The sequence below is a fragment of the Triturus cristatus genome, chromosome 8, assembly GCF_964204655.1.
Source record: "Triturus cristatus chromosome 8, aTriCri1.1, whole genome shotgun sequence".
Lineage (NCBI taxonomy): Eukaryota > Metazoa > Chordata > Amphibia > Caudata > Salamandridae > Triturus > Triturus cristatus.
The window spans coordinates 986676991-986698352 of NC_140591.1; the positions used below are offsets into that span (position 1 = coordinate 986676991).

At 47.4% G+C, this 21362-nt stretch overlaps 1 protein-coding gene across 2 annotated transcripts in view; it reads left to right on the forward strand.

Annotated features, from left to right (window-relative positions):
- Positions 1–21362, forward strand: part of LOC146805325 (toll-like receptor 8) — a 140567-nt gene that overhangs the window by 15749 nt on the left and 103456 nt on the right. The gene's annotated exons all lie outside the window — the stretch shown is intronic.

A 21362-nucleotide genomic window follows, 5' to 3' on the forward strand; every position in this document is an offset into this window, starting at 1 on the left:
CACCCTGAAAAGAACTGCCAGTTAGACAAGGCGCGGGACCGCTGCGCTGCCCTCATGCGAGTTGAATGCCCCACTTGTGTTTCCTGTATGGAAGTGCGCAGAGGATTTTGTAGAAAGTGATCCTTCTGAAATGTATTAAAACAAGTGCGTCCTGGTCCTGTCTGGGCATGAGAGGAGGCACCAGGCAACAACAAAGTAGTCCCTACAATTTAAAGATACTGCCCTGCAGCATCGGGGAACTGTAGTTGGTCGATGCTGCTTCCTCCAAAAACTGAAGCAAACGGAAGTGACGCACCAGCCCGCCAGCCAATAATGAGAGAGTTTAAAACAGCAATGCCAGATTTAAACCAACGGCAAGGGACAAAACAAAAAAAACGCAGTGGGTGGAGTTTCACCCTTAATACTAATTACTTGATGCCTCGTAGAGGCAGCGCATGCGCTGCCCTATGCGAGACCTAAAAATATAAGTATGCAGCAGGTGAGTTTATTTTTTGGGATTATGTAGGACCCAACAGACTCTGGTAAATAGCGGACTAGCCACCACCGAGGGACACCCTAAAGGCTGAACAATTCCCCACATTGCCCATTCCTTAAACGTCCCTGTCCCAAATGTTTGAATTATCAGGATCCTACCAACCCCTATGATTTATATTTCCACACTGCTGATTTTCAGTGTTTTTTTAAAATGGTACACTGCCATTGAAATGTTCACCTAACTATTACGTTACTTTAACCTTTGTTTCATTTCAGTGAGTTTCTAAGGCTTTGTTTTTAATGTATAGTAAGATATAATTATAATTCCTAACTATAACATCACTTTAACCTTTGTTTCTCTTAATAAATCTGGATGAATTTTAAAAAATAATGTTTTACTATCAAATGTAACATCAACCCAACACTGCGCACTGCAATTGGTTGTGTGCGTCATGGGGTTGGCCAAAGGGATTGGCCACATCTAACCCCTCACAAGCAGCTTGCATGGACTTCTGGCATGCGCAGCGTGCAGTTGATCTCACAGGGCTGGACCGCACACAGGCAGACACACTGAGTTTGTCAAAGAGTCGCAACACAAAAATAATAGAAGGTGGCCTATTGGCTTTATCAAGGGTTGAGGATATCAATATATATATATATATATTCAGCAGATCTATCATGTTTCTCCATGTTTCTCCAAAAATCAACAATATTTTTATTCAACTGTATATTTCAACAATTTACACAATGCAATGTTTAGTTATAGTGATTACTATAACAACTTTTAATAAAGTTTTAATAAAATAGAACATGTCTCTGAGTCTTTCTTTTAACATTTTTCAACCCAGAAAATCCAATCATAACAACAACCGCAAGAGAGCCTTGCACTCCAGCTGATGAGCGAAGCTCAAATGTGGTAAGCTCTCCTGGGGTCATGGATTTGATGATCCACGAGACGTACTGGTTTTTTTTAATGTGAAGGGCTGCTGCACTCCCTGGAGCCCTCCCACAACAGTAAACAAAATGCTTGATGATGCACTATCCTCTTCTAGTGGCAATACTATGCTAACAAAAATGCAGTAGGGCATTATGGGGCACTTTGTCCAGGAGTAGTGAATAATAAATGAGCTGTTTCTCTCCCTCATTATTATTCACTTTTTGCTGACCCAGACACCCACATTTTCTTTGCTGGCCTTGCAAAGAGTGCCAGGGCTCCTGCTGCCCTAGCAGACTCTTCAGCTGGAACCTATAGTGTATACCAACAGGAGCCGGTGTTAGATGGTAGCGGCAGTTTCAGTCGATAACCTTTCAAGTATTGCCCGGCGGTAATCGCCTCTTATACCATTCGATGATTAACCAACAAAAGAGGCAGGCGCCGGAGACTGGAAGGCAAGAAACAAAGTTTTATTCCGTCGGAGCAGAACACGTCAGATCGGACAGCAAGGTATCGTCTCGAGGTGCTCTAACCACATCTCTGAGGCCTGGCCTCTTATACACAGGTTTATTGCTTTATTACATGTGATACATTCTTGTTGTGACTTTGATGTATGGAAAGACATCCTTGGAATCCCCACTTCAAGCTTGTTCCCACACATATCTACACAGTAGAAGTCCCCACCCCACCCATAGTAGGAGATGGCTATCACACAGCTGGACATTCCGCCAATTCCTGGGGGTGTGTGCGACTGGTCGGGTCTCAGGGGGTGGGGTGTTGATCTACTGTAATCCCTTTGATGTGGGGTGTTTCCCTTATAGTAGGGGCAATAAACTGCATCCGCAGGGCTAGGTGATGGCCTGGGATCGGTTCGGACAATCGGGCGCAGAGGAAGGGGGTTATCAAAAGGATGTATGGCCATGTATGGGATGAAAGGAGGTGTTGGTCAGGCGCGGGATGTGGTTCCATGGCAGGGTCACGCAGAAGGAGAGGGTTAATGGCCCATGTATGAGAGAGCGGGGGGTGGCTGGTGCACGGGGGATGTTCGCAGCGCCAGAGGGACGCGCTGGCGATCGGCAATGAGCGGGGAGAGGGGCCATGGTGTCTAAGATGGCCACCGTGTGTTTCTGCATGCGGCGCTGGAGAGAGACAAGATGGCGCAGATAATGTTCAGTTACGAACTAAATTTCCACAGTCCTCCCTTTTAACATATCTCACCAGCTTGTTTAGTTCGGATCTATCCCCATAATACCACGTACTTCTACCTCGTACAGAGATTTCATATGTTCAGCTTCAAAGTTCAGAGTCTTAGGGCAGATGTAGTTCGTGAAAAGTGAACATAGAGGTGGCAAGCATTGAATCCCCAGGCAACATCCACACAGTGTCACAATCGGTATTAGGATAAACGTAGACAACCTCCACCCCCAACTTTTAATAGTGTCCCAAAACCAACTCCCAAGCGACCATCCTTCTTGCTCCTGATGAACCTCTGCGGAAAGTCTGTGGAGGTGTTCAATCGCCCTGTAGACTGAGGGTGAGTTATCCGGTACGTAGGTGCAACAGCTGGACCCAATGATGCGGCATGCTCCTCCACGATCAGCCAGAACCACGTCTAGGACGAGGCGGTTCTGAAGAGCTACCAGGCGGATGGCCTGAAGCTCAGCGGTGTTGTTGGTGAGGATGCCGGCGGTAATGTTCATTGTGGTTTCGACTGCCTGGGTTAGGTGCCGGATGGCACGGCTGTTTGCCATTGGACCCCATAGTGGAACAAGTCCCTTTACTGCATCCATGAACTGTGCTCCAGTGGAGTCGGCTTGTACAATGTCCTTTGCACGTTTCTGCCGGTGATGGTTTGCTGGAGCCACATATGTTGGAGGAAGGATAAAAGCGATGTAGCAGGTGCCTCCCCAACACTTCGGAAGCCAGGTGAGGGCCTTAGTACCACAGACGAAGTACATATTTGGGGAGGCAACAAAGGAGGGTGGGTCAACTGAGTCCAATGTTCGGGTGATGAGACAGGTACTGTAGCCTACCGGCTGTGTCCCTAGGCCTTCGAGGCACACCAGACCTGTGATGTTGACGACGGATAGGGCCACTGTTAGGGTGGCGGACGTCCGTTTCCGGAGGTAAGAGAAGGTGGGTCTGGCTGGGTTGTTGAACACCTGCATTTCAACTCGCTCCTTGGCAGGGATGTCCATATGGAAAGAGGTGTTTGATCTCAGCGGACAAAAGGGGGCAGAGGTTTTTCCAGTTTGGTTCAGCCAGAACCCATGATAGAAGTGCGACACAGTTTTGCCGGAAATGGCATTGTCCTTGTAACTTTCTTGCAGGAGGATTAGCCAAGCGAGGCAGGAGCCATGGACAGAGAAATGCAAAGGGATAAAAGGGATAGAATGTCCAGTGGCATGTGGTAGCAATCCACAGATCCAGCAGTTAGTGGCATTGGCGGCAAGATTGTGTTGGTGGAGCAGTTGCACAAAAGAGTTATTCCAGAACTCCTTACGTCTTTCTCGGAGTTGGGGTGAGAGTGAAATCAGATGGTGTTCTTTCTGGGTTGTGGGTTGAGCAGTGGTCAGCAATGTCTTATGAGCGGGTGCGTTTTCTTCCATGATCCAGAAAGTGACCATGAGAAGGAGGGAAAGGAGAAGGGTAATAAAAAGTGCAATAGTCTTTGAGCTGTGCATTTTGTCAGTCTTTGGGTTCTTGTAGTGTATCTTCGGATGTCCGGTTGCTTCCATCATCTTCATGTCGGGCGCTTCCATCATCTTCAAGGGACTCGGTAGCGGGCAGGACCACAGACTTTGTTTAGTTTCTCTCCGGGAGGCCTTTGAGGTGACTAGGCTACCGCTCTGAGATTTCAACCTAGTTCGTGGTCTGCTTAGCCGAAGTTCCCTCCCTTCGTCGTAGGTTATACCCTTCTTTGGATGGCACAGTGGGATCGGGATATTCAGTCAATTCAAGGGTCTCTGTATTCGGGTAGCAGCTCAGGGATGGTCGGTCTTTGTCCAGAAGTTCCTCTTGGGCGGTTATGTTGTCGGTGGTCGTCAGGGTCGATGATACCTTCTTGCAGTGGTGTGCATGCAGCCAATTACGTTTCCCCTCCACTCGAAGAGCTGTTCGGGTGGTGATGAGGACTTGCAGGGGGCCCGTCCACCGGGGCTCCAGACTCTTGGTGCGCTGGAAGTTGCGCACTAGGACAAAGTCACCGGGTTGGATGTCGTGTCCGGGGCCCCTGGAAGCATCGGGAATGGCTTGCAGCACCTGCTGATGGATAACAGACAATGTTTTAGTTAGATTGTACAGATAGTCAGACATGAGGACGTCAGGGACGTCGTGAATGGATGCTGGTTTTGGTGCAGTCCAAAGGTTCATGGGTCGCCCGAAGACGACCTCGTAGGGGGTTAAGTGGTGTTTGGTAGGAGTGGAACGCATTGATAGCAATGCTAGTGGGAGGGCGTCTGGCCATTTCAGTCCTGTGGTGGCAACTATTTTGGCTAGTTTGAGCTTCAATGTGGCATTATGTCGCTCAACCAAGCCTGCAGATTGGGGGTGGAAGACCGCATGAAACTTCTGTTTTACACCCAACCCTTTTAAGATGAGTTGGATAACTTCGGCTACGAAGTGGGGGCCGTTGTCGCTCCACAAAATTCGACAAAGGCCGTAGCGGGGGAAGAATTCTTTCAGTAGTACTTTTGCGGTAGTCATAGCAGTGTTGTCGCGGGTTGGGTAGGCTTCCACCCATTTGCTGAAGGCGCACACAACGACAAGCACGTACTTCAGGGTTTGGCACCTTTCTAACTGAATGTAGTCCATCTGTAGGACTTCAAAGGGGTGACTAGGAACCCCAAACCCTCCCCGGGGTACAGCAGTTCCTTTACCAGGGTTGTGTTGGAGGCATATCAGACATTGTTGGACTAGGCGTTTAGCTGAGTCTGGGATTTTGTCGTTGTGCCAGACTTTGGAGATGAGTTCAATCATGGGGGCAGACCCTATGTGTGCGGGGGAGTGTGGCATGGTCAGCATGGGAATCAGGTATGAGTCAGGTAGCAACCATTTGTTCGTGTCTCTAGTTCGCCAGCAGCCTTCATCATCTTTCAATCCCACCCGTGCCCATTCAGTCAATTCATGCGGTGAGCTGGCCAATTGTATGTCTCTAATGGTTTCCCTAGCATCCTTCCATTTTTCAGTTTGTGACCTGGTCACGTACATGCGTGTTGTTGACCTATTCTCGGCTGTGGTTCGGGCAGTGATGTCAGCCAGCGCATTTCCCTGTCCTATAATGTCCGTCACCTTTTTGTGTGCCTGGCATTTGATCACAGCTAGCCGTGTGGGGAGGAGGACTGCTTCGGTCAGAGCGGAGACTAGATCTCCATGTAGGATGGGTGTGCCATGGGAAGTCAGGAATCCCCTCTCCTTCCATAGGAGTCAAAAGTGGTGAACCACCCCGAAGGCGTACTGGCTGTCGGTGTAAATGTTTGCGGTTGTCCCCGCTGCTAGGATGCATGCTCGTGTGAGAGCAATCAGTTCAGCCGCCTGTGCGGATCGCTGTGTGATGCGGGCTGTCTCAACAACTGTTCGGGCCGTGGTGACTGCATAGGCGGCTGAAGTGGTGCCGTCGGGGAGCTTGATGCATGAGCCATCTACGCACAGCTCTCCATCAGGATCTGGAAAGGCAGTATCTCGGAGGTCAACCCTACTCTTGGTCTGTTCGTCGGTGAGGGTCACACAGTCATGTATAGGGGACGCATTGGGGTCATTGTCAGTCGTGCGCTAGTCAGGTGTTGAGTCTTAGTCTGGTTCAGGAGGGTGTCAACTGCATGGGGTACTAGCACGGTGAGGGGGTTCGAAAGCACGATCCCCTCACTTTGTCGGATAGAGACAGCAGTGGCGGCTACCGCTCGAAGGCATGCGGGCAAAGCTCTGGCTACAGGGTCAAGAGTGGCAGAGAAGTAGGCACAAGGGCGTTGCTTGGGACCTATGGACTGGGTTAGAACAGGCAACGCGCATCCCTCTCTTTCGTGGGTGAAGAGGGAGAAAGGTTTAGTGTAGTCTGGGGTTCCTAGGACTGGTGCTGAGCAAAGGGCATCTCGTAATTCTTTGAAGGAGGATTGGCATTCGGGTGTCCAGGGGAGGGGGAAGGGGACATCTTTAGCCAACAGGGAAAGCAGAGGTTTTATAATAAGACTGAAGTTTGGCAGCCACTGTCGACAGAAGGAGGTGAGGCCTACCAGAGACCGCACTTGCTTCTGAGTTTTAGGAACAGCGGTTTCTAGGATGGTCTGAATTCGGTCAGGTGTAAGCTTCCTCCCATCTTTGGATAGGAGGTGGCCTAGGTATGTCACTTGGGGTTGGCAGAATTGCAACTTCTTCCTGGAGACCTTGTGACCGTTCTCCGCGAGGAAGTGGAGGAGGTGGATGGTGGCTGTGACTGCGACTGCAAGTGGAGTGGTGTCGGCCGCCAAAAGAATATCATCGACGTACTGTATTAACACCACTCCGTCCGGTAGTTGAACTGCATCCAGCTGTCTTTTGAGGGCTTGGCTATATATGCTGGGACTCTCGGTGTAGCCTTGTGGTGCCCTACAAAATCTGTACGAACGGGCTTTCAAGGTGAAGCCGAAAAGGTAGCGGCTGTCTGGGTGGATGGGGATGGAAAAGAATGCGTTCTTGAGATCAATAACGGTAAAGGTAGTGGCAGTGGACGGAATCAGGGTGAGGATGGTGGTGATATCTGAGACTACGGGGTACTGAGGTATGACTACTTTGTTAACCTCTCGTAAGTCGATAATGAAGCGGTATGCTTTCTCATCTCCCTCGCCTTGCTTTTTAACAATGGGTAAGATAGGGCTGTTGAAAACATTACTAACTACTTCTTCTACCACTCCTGCATCGACTAGGGACTGGATGATTTCCACCAATGCCTTCTCGCTTTTCGGTGATATCCGATACTGTGGAAGCTTTGGGAGCACTGCGTCCGGTCGGACAGTTATGTGTACAGGGTTGATCACCATGCGTCCTACGTCTGAGTCGGTTTTAGCCCATAGATGTGTGGGTAACGTGTCAAGTAGGGACAGGTCAGTATCGGTTATGGAGAACATACGTCGTGCGGGACAAGGCCTGAACAGATCTGGGTTATCGTGCAGTATGACTCGAACTCCGTCTGGGGATCATCTGATGGTAGCCCGGAAATGTTTTAGTAAATCAAGACCCATAATGGCGTCGGGGGGGGTTGGAGGAGAGCAGAAATGTCGTGTCAGTGGTGTTATTTTCCAAGTCAAAGGAGATTGGTGCTGACAAGGGATTAGTGGAGGGCGTTCCATCAAAGCCTATTGAGGTTACATGTGAGCCAGACAAGGGTGCCCTTGGGATCAGCCGTTTAGATAGCGCACTACGTGTCACCCCAGTATCTACCAAAAATGGAGACTTTGTGCCCAGGACCTTAGCAGTGACGTAAGGACCTTGCTGGTCAACACGGAGTTCGACTGGATCCCTCCCTTGCCCCTGGCGGCCCTATGCAAAGTCATGGGTGTTTTCGTAGTCGGATTGCTGGCACTGGTTCTGTCGGGGGCGGTCGAAGGTGTTTGGTCTGTCCGGCCTGTCGTTGGTGGTGTCGTTCGTGTACCCTCGCCCCTGTCCTCTATTTCTGGGGCTCTTTGCTATGTCTCTTGTGTCCCTATTCTTGTTCATATCCAGAAGGACCGGGCACTGGGATTTCCAGTGTCCGAACCTTTTACAGAACGCACACTGATTCTCGTCTAAGTCCCTGCGTCCAGCGTAGGGCGTGGGTGCATGGTCTCTAGGGGGTAGTCTTCTAGGAGCAGTCGGTTGGTAGTTTCCCTTGGGAGGTTCCCTTCCTATGGTCACCCCTTGCAACTGTGCGATCATTACCCTTTCCTTCAGCTCCTTTTTCTTTCTCTCGGACGCCCTATCGTTCTCATTCTTTTGGTGTTCGTAGTACTGGGCCATCTGGAGGATAGCCACGGGTTTGGAGGCTGCCCAACTTCTCTCGCTGGTCTGTAACTTCTGGGAGACTTCCTGTGACAGACCCTTCACATAATTCTGGACAAAGAGGTGATGTCCGCTTACAGTGGTCATGTCCTGGCCACTATAATTGGAAAACACTGTCTCGAATCGAGAGAAGTATTCGGATACATCCTCCTGGGGTTTCTGGCGGCAAGCCGTCACTATCGACCAGTCTACCTTCCTTTCTGGGATTAGGGTCTTTAATTTCTGAACAATCTTGTCTGGGAGTTCCAATATGGCTTTTAGAGGTTTCTGTCCAGGTTCTCGCTGCTTGTCTATGGTATCGAGTTGTACCCAGGTATATCCGAACGGCTCAGCGTGGTCGACTTTCCGGATTTGCTTCCACACATCAGCCGGCAGACATAACCCGAAGAACAAATCGATGTCCGCCAAGGTCATTATAGTTGAACCTAAGGCCGTACCTAGTTCTGTGTAAAAGGCAGTCGGGTTCTTTCTTAAGTCGGGTAGGGTTTTTCTAAAGGTCAGGATGTCTTGTCGGTCCCATGGCTGATAGACCCAGTTATATACAACCCTTCCCTTCGCATCTTGGTGGTTGATGTCATCGTGTGTTCCTTGACCTCGTGGGGGGACCCAGTAAGGAGCGGCTTCCTTGATGGGCATCATGGTATCAGCTTTTCCTGCCTGGGGTTCATTCGCTATGGGGGTTTCTGTCTTGGTCGTCTGCCTGTGTTCTTTAAGATGTCGGAAGACTTCGAGTGTACGTGTGAAGAGGTCCGTCACATCGCTCTCTCCCCCTTCCCCAATATCAACCTTTCTATACAAGGTTGCTAAGCCTTCGGGACCTTTATCCCGGTACCTATCCTCATAGGCATTCAGAGTGTGATAACAGAGTCGTACGACAAAGTGTCTTCTGTGGTTGTCGGCATACGAGTTATACGTATCTGTCACATATTCCTCACTTTCCTTCCGTTCTACTAGTGTTCTCGCTACCTTATCGATTCAGGCTCGTTCATCCTTTGTTAGCCGATTCATTCTGGCGGAATCTTTCTTTCTCGTCTCGGGGTCATCTAACGTTATTGCTAACGTTGTGTTTAGTACAAGAGGCTCGGCCGGCGCGGAGGCCGCGAGGACCGAGGCCCTGGTACTGCTTTCGTTTGCGTTCGGGGGTTGTGGGTGCTGCACTATAGGCTGGGAGGGAGCGTATGGAGGGGGCATGTAGATGATCGGGGGACCTAATAGCAATTCATTGTTCGCCCGATGCTTGGAAGGCAATTCAGGGTAGAGCGTAGAGGGGGTCCTAACAGGGCACTGGCCTGACGTTTCAGATTCTTGTTTTTGTTTAGCTTCCTTTCTCTCCTTTATTTCTTCCTCTAACTTTCTGGCGGCAAGGTGAGCTGCCTTTCGTAGTTCTTTTTCTGCCTTTACTTCTTCTCTCTTTTTCCGTTGCGTTGTTTCTTTGCGCCACATGCCGATACTGTCGAGCATAGTGGGCGTCGTTTTATTGCTACGTAGAGCTATTTCTAGCGTTTCTATTTTATGGTCATCAAAGGATCCCATCAGTGGCCACTGACTTTCGGAGTCCTTCTTTGTATATTTATGCCATAGTTTGTTATAAGCTACAGCGACTAGTCCATATTTAGTAAACATGTCCTTATTAGGGGTGCCTTCCAGTGGAGCCGGATGGTTCATCTCTAATAAGCGGTCCGGGCAGAACCAACTACCAATCAGTGGGGAGAAGATAGGCATGACGGGTTACAACGGGGACAAAAGTCTGCACTACCTATCTTTTCACTGCTTGCAAAGACTAGACAGAATATCTCTATTCCACGTTATTTGTAAGCAGAGAATACCTCAAAAGAACCAATATCGAACAACCAATGTTCGGACAATCAATCAATGGGGAGAAAAATAGGCACGACAGATTACAAAGGGGGACAAAAGTCCGCGTTACCTACCCTTCACTATCTGCAAAGACTAGACAGAATATTTCTATTCTACGTTATTTGCAAACAGAGAATATCTCAAAGAGCACTATTCTTCAAAAACAATCAATGTTCGGACAATCAATCAGTGGGGAGAAAAATAGGCACGACAGATTACAAAGGGGGACAAAAGTCCGCGTTACCTACCCTTCACTATCTGCAAAGGGAGAGAGTGTATTTCTACTCTTCCCCGTTTGTAGGCAGTGAATATCTCAAAAAGAACAATCAAATAAGCAATACTAGTATTTCAATCAATCAATCAATCGTTTCGCAATTTGTCGTGTTACACGACCTTACCCGGACCGCATGGACAGTTTCTCGTCTTCCGTCTCCAGCGCCCGATCGTCCTCTACTCTCCGTATTTGCCGCGGCAATCCTGATGGTTCCCAGTCAGGACCGTAGATCACTCGAGAGAGGTCTGCTCGGAACCAGTGAAGTTCGGATGATCGGCTGCCAGACGAGGGTCTATCGGGCAGGAGCTCTTCCCGATCGTTGCAGTCGTTCACTCTGTCATTGGGACCTCTCCCGTTGGATCCACGTGTCGCTGATGGGCCCCACGCTTGGGACGCCAATTGTTAAATGGTAGCGGCAGTTTCAGTCGATAACCTTTCAAATATTGCCCGGCGGTAATCGCCTCTTATACCATTCGATGATTAACCAACAAAAGAGGCAGGCGCCGGAGACTGGAAGGCAGGAAACAAAGTTTTATTCCGTCGGAGCAGAACACGTCAGATCGGACAGCAAGGTATCGTCTCGAGGTGCTCTAACCACATCTCTGAGGCCTGGCCTCTTATACACAGGTTTATTGCTTTATTACATGTGATACATTCTTGTTGAGACTTTGATGTATGGAAAGACATCCTTGAAATCCCCACTTCAAGCTTGTTCCCACACATATCTACAGTAGAAGTCCCCACCCCACCCATAGTAGGAGATGGCTATCACACAGCTGGACATTCCGCCAATTCCTGGGTGTGTGTGCGACTGGTCGGGTCTCAGGGGGTGGGGTGTTGATCTACTGTAATCCCTTTGATGTGGGGTGTTTCCCTTATAGTAGGGGCAATAAACTGCATCCGCAGGGCTAGGTGATGGCCTGGGATCGGTTCGGACAATCGGGTGCAGAGAAAGGGGGTTATCAAAAGGATGTATGGCCATGTATGGGATGAAAGGAGGTGTTGGTCAGGCGCGGGATGTGGTTCCATGGCAGGGTCACGCAGAAGGAGAGGGTTTATGGCCCATGTATGAGAGAGCGGGGGGGTGGCCGGCGTGCGGGGGGATGTTCGCAGCGCCAGAGGAACGCGCTGGCGATCGGCAATGAGCGGGGAGAGGGGCCATGGTGTCTAAGATGGCCGCCGTGTGTTTCTGCGTGCGGCGCTGGAGAGAGACAAGATGGCGCAGATAATGTTCAGTTACGAACTAAATTCCACACCGGTATGTTTTTATCAAGTGGGTACCCCAGTGCCCACCCAGGGCACCCATAATGCATCCAATGTTGAAGGCACGAGAAGAGCTCCAGGCACCTGTGGACCGAACCTGCTCCCCTTCTGAGAGCGGGCCACTTTTTTTATTGTAAGTGGGTGCCCCAGTGCACTTTACCCCTGCTGACCAGTGCTAACATGGTTGTGCTTTCTCCTTTCAACATGGTAACATTGGCTTACAACCAATTGGCACATTTAATTTACCTGTAAGTCACTAGTAAAGGGGTACTGCATGTACTCAGGGCCTCTAAATTAAATGCTACAAGTGGGCCTGCATCACTCATTGTGCCACCCACTTGAGTGGCCTTTTAAACATGCCCCAGGCCTTGCATTGCAGCCTGTGTGTGCTGTTTCAAGCTGTCATTGTGACCTGGCAAGATAAGCGCTTGCCAGACCCAAACCTCCCTTTTTTATACATATAAGTGACCCCTAGAATAGGTTCTACGCAGCCCAGGGAGAGGATGCAGTGTATGTAAAAAGTTTGACGTGTACTTTTAAGCTTTACATGCTATTATAGTGAAACACTCTTAAATTTGTTTTTCACTACTGTGGGGTCTACCTCTCCCATGGGACTTCATTGGGTTAAGCCACTGCATGTAATTAGTGATAGCTTTCAATTGGGCGCTGGTAGGAATTTTGAGTTTGGTGTCTAAAGAACTGTACATTGAAACCCTCTTCAATGGTAATGGCAGATCTTAAGACCCAATCCTGAGAATGCCACTAAGTTGGCATTTTCTTGTCCTAACCATTTGGTGTCTGCTGCCTCTTTCCTGGGTTACATGACAAGGTGTAGTTGGCAGTTGGTCTTTGTGTATTGCTCCCAGGCAGTGAAACAAAGGGCAGCAGAGGTTGGCAAGAAAGGCCACCTTTGACTTGATGATGGAGACAAGCTGTCACCTACAACATTTGCATACCACAAAGGCTCTGCCTGAGCAGTCTCACAAAGGAGTTTGAGACTGGTCTTAGGTGACCCCAGAGAAATTGGGGCCAGGGCAGAGAGGCAGTACGTTCCAAACAACCCTGAGGGGTGGAATCCTCCAGAACCTACTCCTACTTCAAAGCTGGTACCAGGTATAAATATTGGACCCATAAACCCAACTCTTCAGTAAGCCTCTGGACCTGTGGAAGATTTAGAAGGACTGCTGTGCTGCTCTGCCAGAAGGACTGCTACTCTGTTGCCCTGCCGCCCTGCTGCCTCTGTGAAGTACTGGACCTACATCTTGAACCCATGACCACCAGAGTTGACTCCAAGGGCCAGTTGGCTGGCAGGGACAGAACAGGCTCCAACCATCTTGACCCCGGTTCTTGACCCTTCAAAGTGCACCTGAAGGTGCCAGCCCAGCTTTGATCCTGCAAGCAGAACCGCAACACATCTACTCACAACCATGCATGATGCATCCTTGATGCAGGACTTTGCATTGCAGGCCAGAGTCTCTTTGGAGCCGCCCCTGCACGAGGCATCCTCGACACAGGCATTGGCATCACACTGAATTGAGCGATGAAGGCATAAAGATACACTTGTTATCCTTGCATTAATCTGCTGACTACAGCCTTCCCAGACATTCTGTAATGCAAAATACCTAACACAGCAGCCAAATAAGGGACTGCAGATAGCAAATGCATTAAGAAACAAGGGTTTGAGTCATAGCCCATACCATTCCCCTGATAAAATCGAGCCTATCATAAGAGGTTGAAATTGATTAATCATTCAATGTGGAAGAGAAAGATGAGTCAAAAACGTTGAGCAGAAATATTTTACATTAATTTTCAAAGCTTCTAAACTCTAACCTCTTCAGGCATGATATGGTAGACCGTAATGAAAGGAAAAATACAAATTTGAAACCACTTAGAACACACACTCAAGCAGAAAATTAGGAGAATGAGCCCCTTTGCGTCACTCTTATACCACGCAACGTGGTGCAAGAGTGATGCAAATTAAAAAATAGATTTATGAAGCCACAGCCACGCAAGGCCATCTTGTGTGGCTCTGCATGGCTTCATTAATCTTGAGTAATGTAAAGCAGCACAAATCGCAGTGTGGCAATACTCTGCACCAGGGAGGCATTTCCATGGGTGTTACATGGGTGTTCCCCCACAACATCCATGAATTTTGACGCATTCCCAGATTTACAAGAAAAAGCAAACTTGGGAGTGCACCAAAAAGATTTGCCTCCCCAGAAAAGGCATAACAATGAAAAATATCTTTACTTGTCCTCATTTTTCCTCTTTCTATGTGTGCTTCATTCTGCAGCACATATAGAAAGAGGGACAGGCCTCTCAGGATTGTTTTTGTGCAGTAAGGTGCACCATGCTGCATAAAAACAATCCTGCATGCAATGCAGGCACACTTGTACCATGCTGCAAGGGTGCCTGCATTGGCGCTAGGTAGCCCAGTGTGTGCCAGCACAAGGGAATGGACAGGAATGCACCATATTGCCTTAAATAAGGCACATTCCTGCCATTTCCCTGTGACACAGCGCAGCAAGGGGACTTTCTGCACCACTTTTTCATAAATGTGGCCCTTTTTGTCTCTTCATTAACCTCCTCTCTAATTTCTCTTCCTTTTATCCCTCCTTTAAATATCGTTATCTCACCAGCTCCTCCACAAAACTATACCCCACATTTTAAACACCGCCTTTCATTGGTATTTCCCATTACTGGAGTCAAAATTTACAGTGCTCTAAACAGTAGCACAGGTTCTTCTTTCATTAACCTTGTTGACTTTTATTCATTTTATTTCCGTTCTTCATTTTACTTACAATCCCATGACAGCACACTAACTGTGCCTTCAGGAGTTTGCATGTAGTTTCCTAAATTTGTGTATTTTGGCAGATATAGAAAGGTGCTTGTCAAATGTGTTCATGTTTCCTTGTTTGCAATTCCTATCCTAAAATCACACCCATGTTAATTTTTTGCACCCTTTGTGTTAATCAAGATTACTCTGAGATGTCTGCAATCGTCCCAGGCTTTTAGGGCTTGATTCACAAAGGTAAAATTAGACCAAAAGTCTAACTTTGCTACTTTTCGGTACTCACAAAGGTAAGTTGCTACGAGTAAAGTTAGACTTGTGGCCTAAGATAGACGTTTGGTCTAACTTTACCTTTGTGAATACAGAAAAGTAGTAAAGATTTACTGTTGATTTAGGTTAGACTTTTGGTTTAACTTTACCTTTGTGAATACCGAAAAGTAGTACAGTTAGTCTTATGACCTAAGTTAGACGTTTGGTTTAGCTTTACCTTTGGGAATCTGGCCCTTAGGCATTAACTTGAAGTGTCTTTCTCACTTTCGTATCGGTTTTGCATTCTATTATCTTTGGAAGGTCATTGCTGATTAAAGTTTTGTTTATCTTTACAATCATGAAGTTTATCTATCATAAATCTTTGTGTGTAGTTTGAATCTGCTCTCCTGTGAGGTGGCCACTCATAGGCTGCAAGGCTTCCTTCATCCAAACCTGTCATGTACATTTCATAGGGCCCGATTCACAGAACTAACTTAAGACAAAATCCTAAATTTACTACCATTTTCGTATTCACAGAAGGCACTTACTCATTTTGGTATTCACAGAAGACACTTACTCACTTCGGTATTCACAGAAGTTAGGAGTCCTAACTTTAGGACTCCTAAATGACTTCTGTGAATACCGAAAGTCTTAAAATTAGGATTTTTCTCAGTTTAGGAGTCCTAAAGTTAGGACTCCTAACTTTACTACTACTAAACTGAGAAAAACCCTAATTTTAAGACTTTCGGTATTCACAGAAGGCATTTAGGAGTCCTAAAGTTAGGACTCCTAACTTCTGTGAATACCGAAGTGAGTAAGTGTCTTCTGTGAATACCAAAATGAGTAAGTGCCTTCTGTGAATACCAAAATGGTAGCAAGTTTAGGATTTTGTCTTAAGTTAGTTCTGTGAATCGGGCCCATAAAGTTTAACATACTATAGGTATCTTCATGCTGGCCGCATTCTGGCTCAGTCACAACAACAAACAGAGGTAAAATATGGGTTTTTATATTCCAGGACATTTACCTTTGCATTTATTTGTACATCACTGCTGGTCACTGTAATTCCAATGTTAAGGAGCTGTCTGTAAACAACGCAACAATTAGAGACAGAGGATACATGCAAAAATACTAAGACACAAGATTTGATCAGAGTAGCAGATTTGCTGTTTGACAATAAAGCTTCTCATTGTAGATTACATAAAGGCTCATGATTGCTGCAAGCTGCGGATCTTAACAACAGCCTAACAGCAGCGGCAATAGTTTGGGAGTGTGTTAGAGACTACTGCACCCGTATATGACCACAGTTTGTTTGTAATCTGATGTAGTTGCATTTTCACGGTGCTTTGTACGCCTCAGGAGTTGCGGGAGCTAACATGCTCTGTGGCGATTTGGTGCGGGGGCTTACACGCCTCTTGAGTGGGCATTTTGCTATTACTATTTTCGCTATTGGAACGCAACGTCTCACTTAATATGCTCATCTTCTTTGATGGAAACGTCTATGGTGATTTGTTTAGGGGGCTCACACGCCTCATGGCAATATCTTGCGGGGACACACACGCTTCCGGGTCGAATTTATCACCACCAATAGTCAAGCAAATGAAACGCTATGTTTTCTTAATGTGTTTATCCTCTGGGATCATAAATGCTATTGAATTGATACACGTGACCTTACTTTTACCTGATTACTCACTGTGCTCCTTTGCTTGCTGCATGGGACTCTAGTATTGGCATTTCACTTACCTACTAACGATGTTAGTATGATTTTATTAACTCCTTGTGAGTACGAACATTGGATAATTATATATTTTTGGAACGCTTGTGTGTAGATAACATTCTGTTGATTGGATACTCCTCAAATTTCCCACTTTTCTAAAACGTTTGTTGTAGCTTCCCGCTCTTGACGGGCTATGAACTCAGTGGTCCAGGGGCTAGGTTTGATTGCGTTAAGACGCTTTTGTTGTTTATCTAGAAAACCTGAAGCATTCATGTTGCATTGCTATCCATGTTCTTAGGCTGTTGCACAGCTCTAGTACGACTGGTCTTCCTTACCTTGCCTTATAGGTATATTTACCAACGACTCTGGTAATTAGTAACACACTGAGGCCTTATGATATACCATTGTCACATAAGGTATGCCCTTGTTGATTATATCCCACTTACACAATTGGGTCTCTAGTATTTATGGCTTCGAACTATTTAAGCTGCATGATTGCGCAGTACTATCACTCGTTTAGGATTAATTGCCCTACCTTTCTGATTGAACACTGATTCTTGATAATCTAAGCATTTCATTGTGATGGCATGTGCCATACCTATCCCACAATATCTACATTTTTGTCTAGGGCTGGGAACTTTGGTGATATCATTCATCACTAGTGATGCCCTCACACGGCAGTCATCTTTGGCGCTCCTTTCTGATGTTTTACACAGGCATCGGCATACAAATCTTGATCATTTTGGTAAGCGGCTTGTGCTGGACATTTATGTTTTTTCTTGGGCTACACTTGGGGTGCACATTTCAGTTTGGGGATCCTCATTATGGGTTTTTAACAATCTTAAGTCTTCTTAGCAAGACCTTTGGGTTTGGAAGCACTCATTTGCTGCACTATCACAGATCCCAATGAGTTCACTTTCTTACAGTTTCACTCCACGCAGTTGGTTCCTCTTCTGACGCAGATTTTTCTTTTTCTTCTCTTTGGACATGACAGTCCAAGTTCACTTCACCCATCTCTTTAGTGCTCATCTGTCAAAGCTTTACTGTTTATTAGGATTTTAAAGCAAGCTTTGTTGTATTTATTAACAGCCCTGAAGAAGTTTTCTTGAAGGGAGAAATGCGTTGGCTGTATACTAAAGTATTTAAAGGATTGTTTCAAATAAAGGACTTGCATCGGAAACCAACAACACCTGCAAAAGAATTCCTTTTTTGTGTGTCTTAACCCATTGTTGTTCTTCTCTGTTGCCTCTCATCAGCTTTGTTGTTCTCTTTGTACTTCTCAGAAGTGGTCTGAGCACAGTTGCTGTCAGCTGTCATGCTACTTTTTGGAGTGCTTTTAATGGAACAGCATATGACTGTTATACGACCAGGGTGGGTAGTGATTTATTGTTGTGTGTAAGGAGTAGAGTCATACTCCTGTCATGCTTTGGTGGTGCATTGAAGAAAAAATGAAACGAGATACAGAATGCTTATGGATTATATGCCACGGTTAGAACTGTTCAGGTCCTGTTATGCTCCTCATGCATAAATTACTGGGGTGTTGGTATTTAGTGGTGCAAAGGGATTCTGGTGCAGTGCTCACACCAACCTTCGATGGAAACATTTTTATGCTAAAAAAATGATTGTTACTACCCATCTCTTCAAAATGTTTCTATGTAACTGAATGGTGTTTATGCACTGTTGTATGTTTCTCATTTGAGTATGCTGCAAATTTCCCTTTCTGGTTATGTAAAGCACTACATTGCCCTTGTGTCTAGGTCTGTGCAGGATAAATGCTGGAGGTGGGCCCACTCTAACATCTATCTCTAGACCGATGTTCTTGATAGAAACATTATAATCAATGTTGTTACAACATAATTCACTCAACAACTTAATTTGAGTTTAGTAAGGTTTAATTATAAATTTAGAAACAAATCGATATAGACCAACCCCAACAATATCATATAGAAATACATGACAAGCAAAATGAATCCAAATCTCCTAAAGAGATTTACCCTATATAATACAAAGCAAACAAGTAACTCTTTGATGGCAAAGCAAATAAACAGGAAAAAGAATTGAGTATTAAACTGCATCACATGGTTCTCCAAAGTAAACATGAACAAGCTATCTCTCCGTACACTACCTTAAAAGGGGTAGCTCTGGTGGTGTGTTCTGGCCACGGATATCGCTGATCTCCACCACGAGACGGGCACCGGATGGAGACAGTGGCTTCTGTGGTGAGGTGGAGGACTACCAGTCTACCCCTTTACCCTACCCACATTCCCTGATGCCCAGCTTGGGTGCCCGCTTGACTGCCGTGACCGCCTGTACGGCTTGAGCTCTGTGCGGCTGTGCAGGGCTGCTGGGCCTAGTGATGGAAGCGCAGCCTCAGTCTCCTGCTCAGAACCTCGCCACTCCCAGTGGAAGCGGTCATGGTTGCAAATGACGAGGCCCCTGCTGGGGCTCCGAGGAACACAACGAGGGACCTGGGGCTGATCTCAACATTGGAATGCGCCAACAACGTCCTTCTGGCTGGCCCCTTGGACTCTGATGCCCGAACGGGTGCACCTGACAAGATATTCGAAGGGAACGAGCCTCGCACCGCTGGCATTGGGGCAGCGACCTGGAGTTCGCCTGGCGCTGTCCATCAGCTACAGGTAGGTGGGGGCTCCATGCACAATCCCCCCGCCACCTCCTCATAAGAGCTCTACACATAGGAGCCCCTACACACCGTAGGGAGTGTGCAGACCTTCTGCCAAGAACAATAGTAGCACCGTGGCACTCTCCCAACTCTATGACCCCAGCACAACACCATTCTGTCTAGTGGTGGTGTTCTCACGGTGTGGCAGAGTCCTCCAGCCCACCGCACCTCAAGGGAAGACTGACCAGATACAGACCCACCCGGTTCAAGGACTGCAGGCTTATGAACCACTCCTGCCCTAGCACCCAGGAAACATACCCACTGTGACCTCACATTTTCTACCTACTGAAGGATTATTGGATCACCGCATAACCGTGCGGTACGCTAACAGAGGACTGTGGCACCCTGACCCGCTCAGCTTATGCGGGGCAGATGTACAAGATCCACGGCCAGCAACTTCTCCGGGCCTCTCACTTTCTTACCACTGCAGGAGGCCTCTCATATCACCTCCTTGGGCCCCTATCGACCCGTGACCCACCCTCAAACTGATGTCCCACTGCCTGCTTGCAAGTAGGGCACTGCATCAGACCTGGCGACTCGATGGTCAACTGTGTAACCTGCATCTTCGGCCAGCCCTTCAGCAGGAACAGGCTGCCTGATGTATTGGCACCTGAAACATTTGCTCGAAGATAACCGAAGACGGTGGGTCCGTCTCACAGTCCAGATGAGAGGAGTGTGCCCAGCCGGAACAGAGTGACCTGCTAGCACGGTCATTACCCTGCTTGCTCCAAAGGTCCTGACAAAAGCCCCCCCCCAGGCTACTTTGGGTCCAGTAACATTGCAACAGGTACCAGAAGCATTTGTCTCTTCAGCTATGACATTCTACCGGGTTTCACTCCCCACAAACCCCTCAAGTGGTGACTACGTATTCCCAACTTTGAGTGCCCTGCCGTTTCACAGCCCGCCTCACCCGACAGTACATGCAGAAGTGCCCACCCTCCATCCCGCATGCCCCACTTCCATCGTAATGCCCAAATACATCACCGGAAATAATAGAAAACCTCCCACATGACCTTAATTACTTTAATGCTCGCTGATATATAGCATAGGAATGGGACATTGACTCATGATTTCTCCACACAAGAGTCTAAGGGCCAGATGTAGGTAAAATCAGTTTTGCGAGTCCTTAATGGCAATTTTTAGCGAATCGCTATTGAGGACTCGCAAAATGGAATGTATGTAGGAATCGCAATAATAATTGTGATTCCTTAATATTCCTTAATTGCAAATTGCAATTGGCAATCAAGGAATACCTTCCCATTCATTCCTATGGGCCTAGAGCTAGCACTTGTCATATCCAAACTGCCCTACCATAAAGCCCATAAAGATGGATGGCTTTCCAGCAGAATTCTACAGGTGGGCAGAAGAAGAGATGGTTGAGGACCTGCCCGCCGCCCTCAAGGAGGTGGAGCAGACGACCTCCATGGGACCCTTATCCAATAAGGCAGTGACTGCAGTTTACCCAAACTTGGAAGAGACTATCTACTGTGTGGCACTTACAGACCCATTTTCCTGCTCAACTGTGTCATTAAAATCCTGGTCAGTGTTCTAGCAGCATGCCTCAGTAAAGTCTTCCCTTCTCTAATACACCATACACAGGTGGGCTTTGTGCCGGGCTGCTCCTCCAGAAATCATCTTCGCACCCTGGCGCACACCCTCTGGACAGCCAAGGACCTACCGACTGATGCAATGGCTCTTTCTGTCGACAATAAAAAAGCGTTTGATCGTATCGAATGGGGCTACCTATTTGCTGCACTGGAGCACTTTAACTAGGGTGACCGATTTATCACCAAGGTGCTATATGACTGCCCCATGGCCCAGGTTAACTGCGGGGGATTCCTAGTCAACCCCTTTCCGATCCGAAGGGAAACACCCCAGGATTGCCCTCTTTCATCACTTCTATTCCTCCTGGCAATGGAACCCCTTGCCTCCACCATAAGCAAATCCACCAGCATAGTGGGTGTCCCCCTTATAACTGGATATTCCTAGATTTATATCTGTGCAGATGACGTCCTGCTTACCGTAACCAACCTTAACTGCTTCCTCCCGGCATTGCTGAGCATCATTGATGACTTCTCCATCATATCTGGGTACAAAGTAAACTGGGACCGAAGC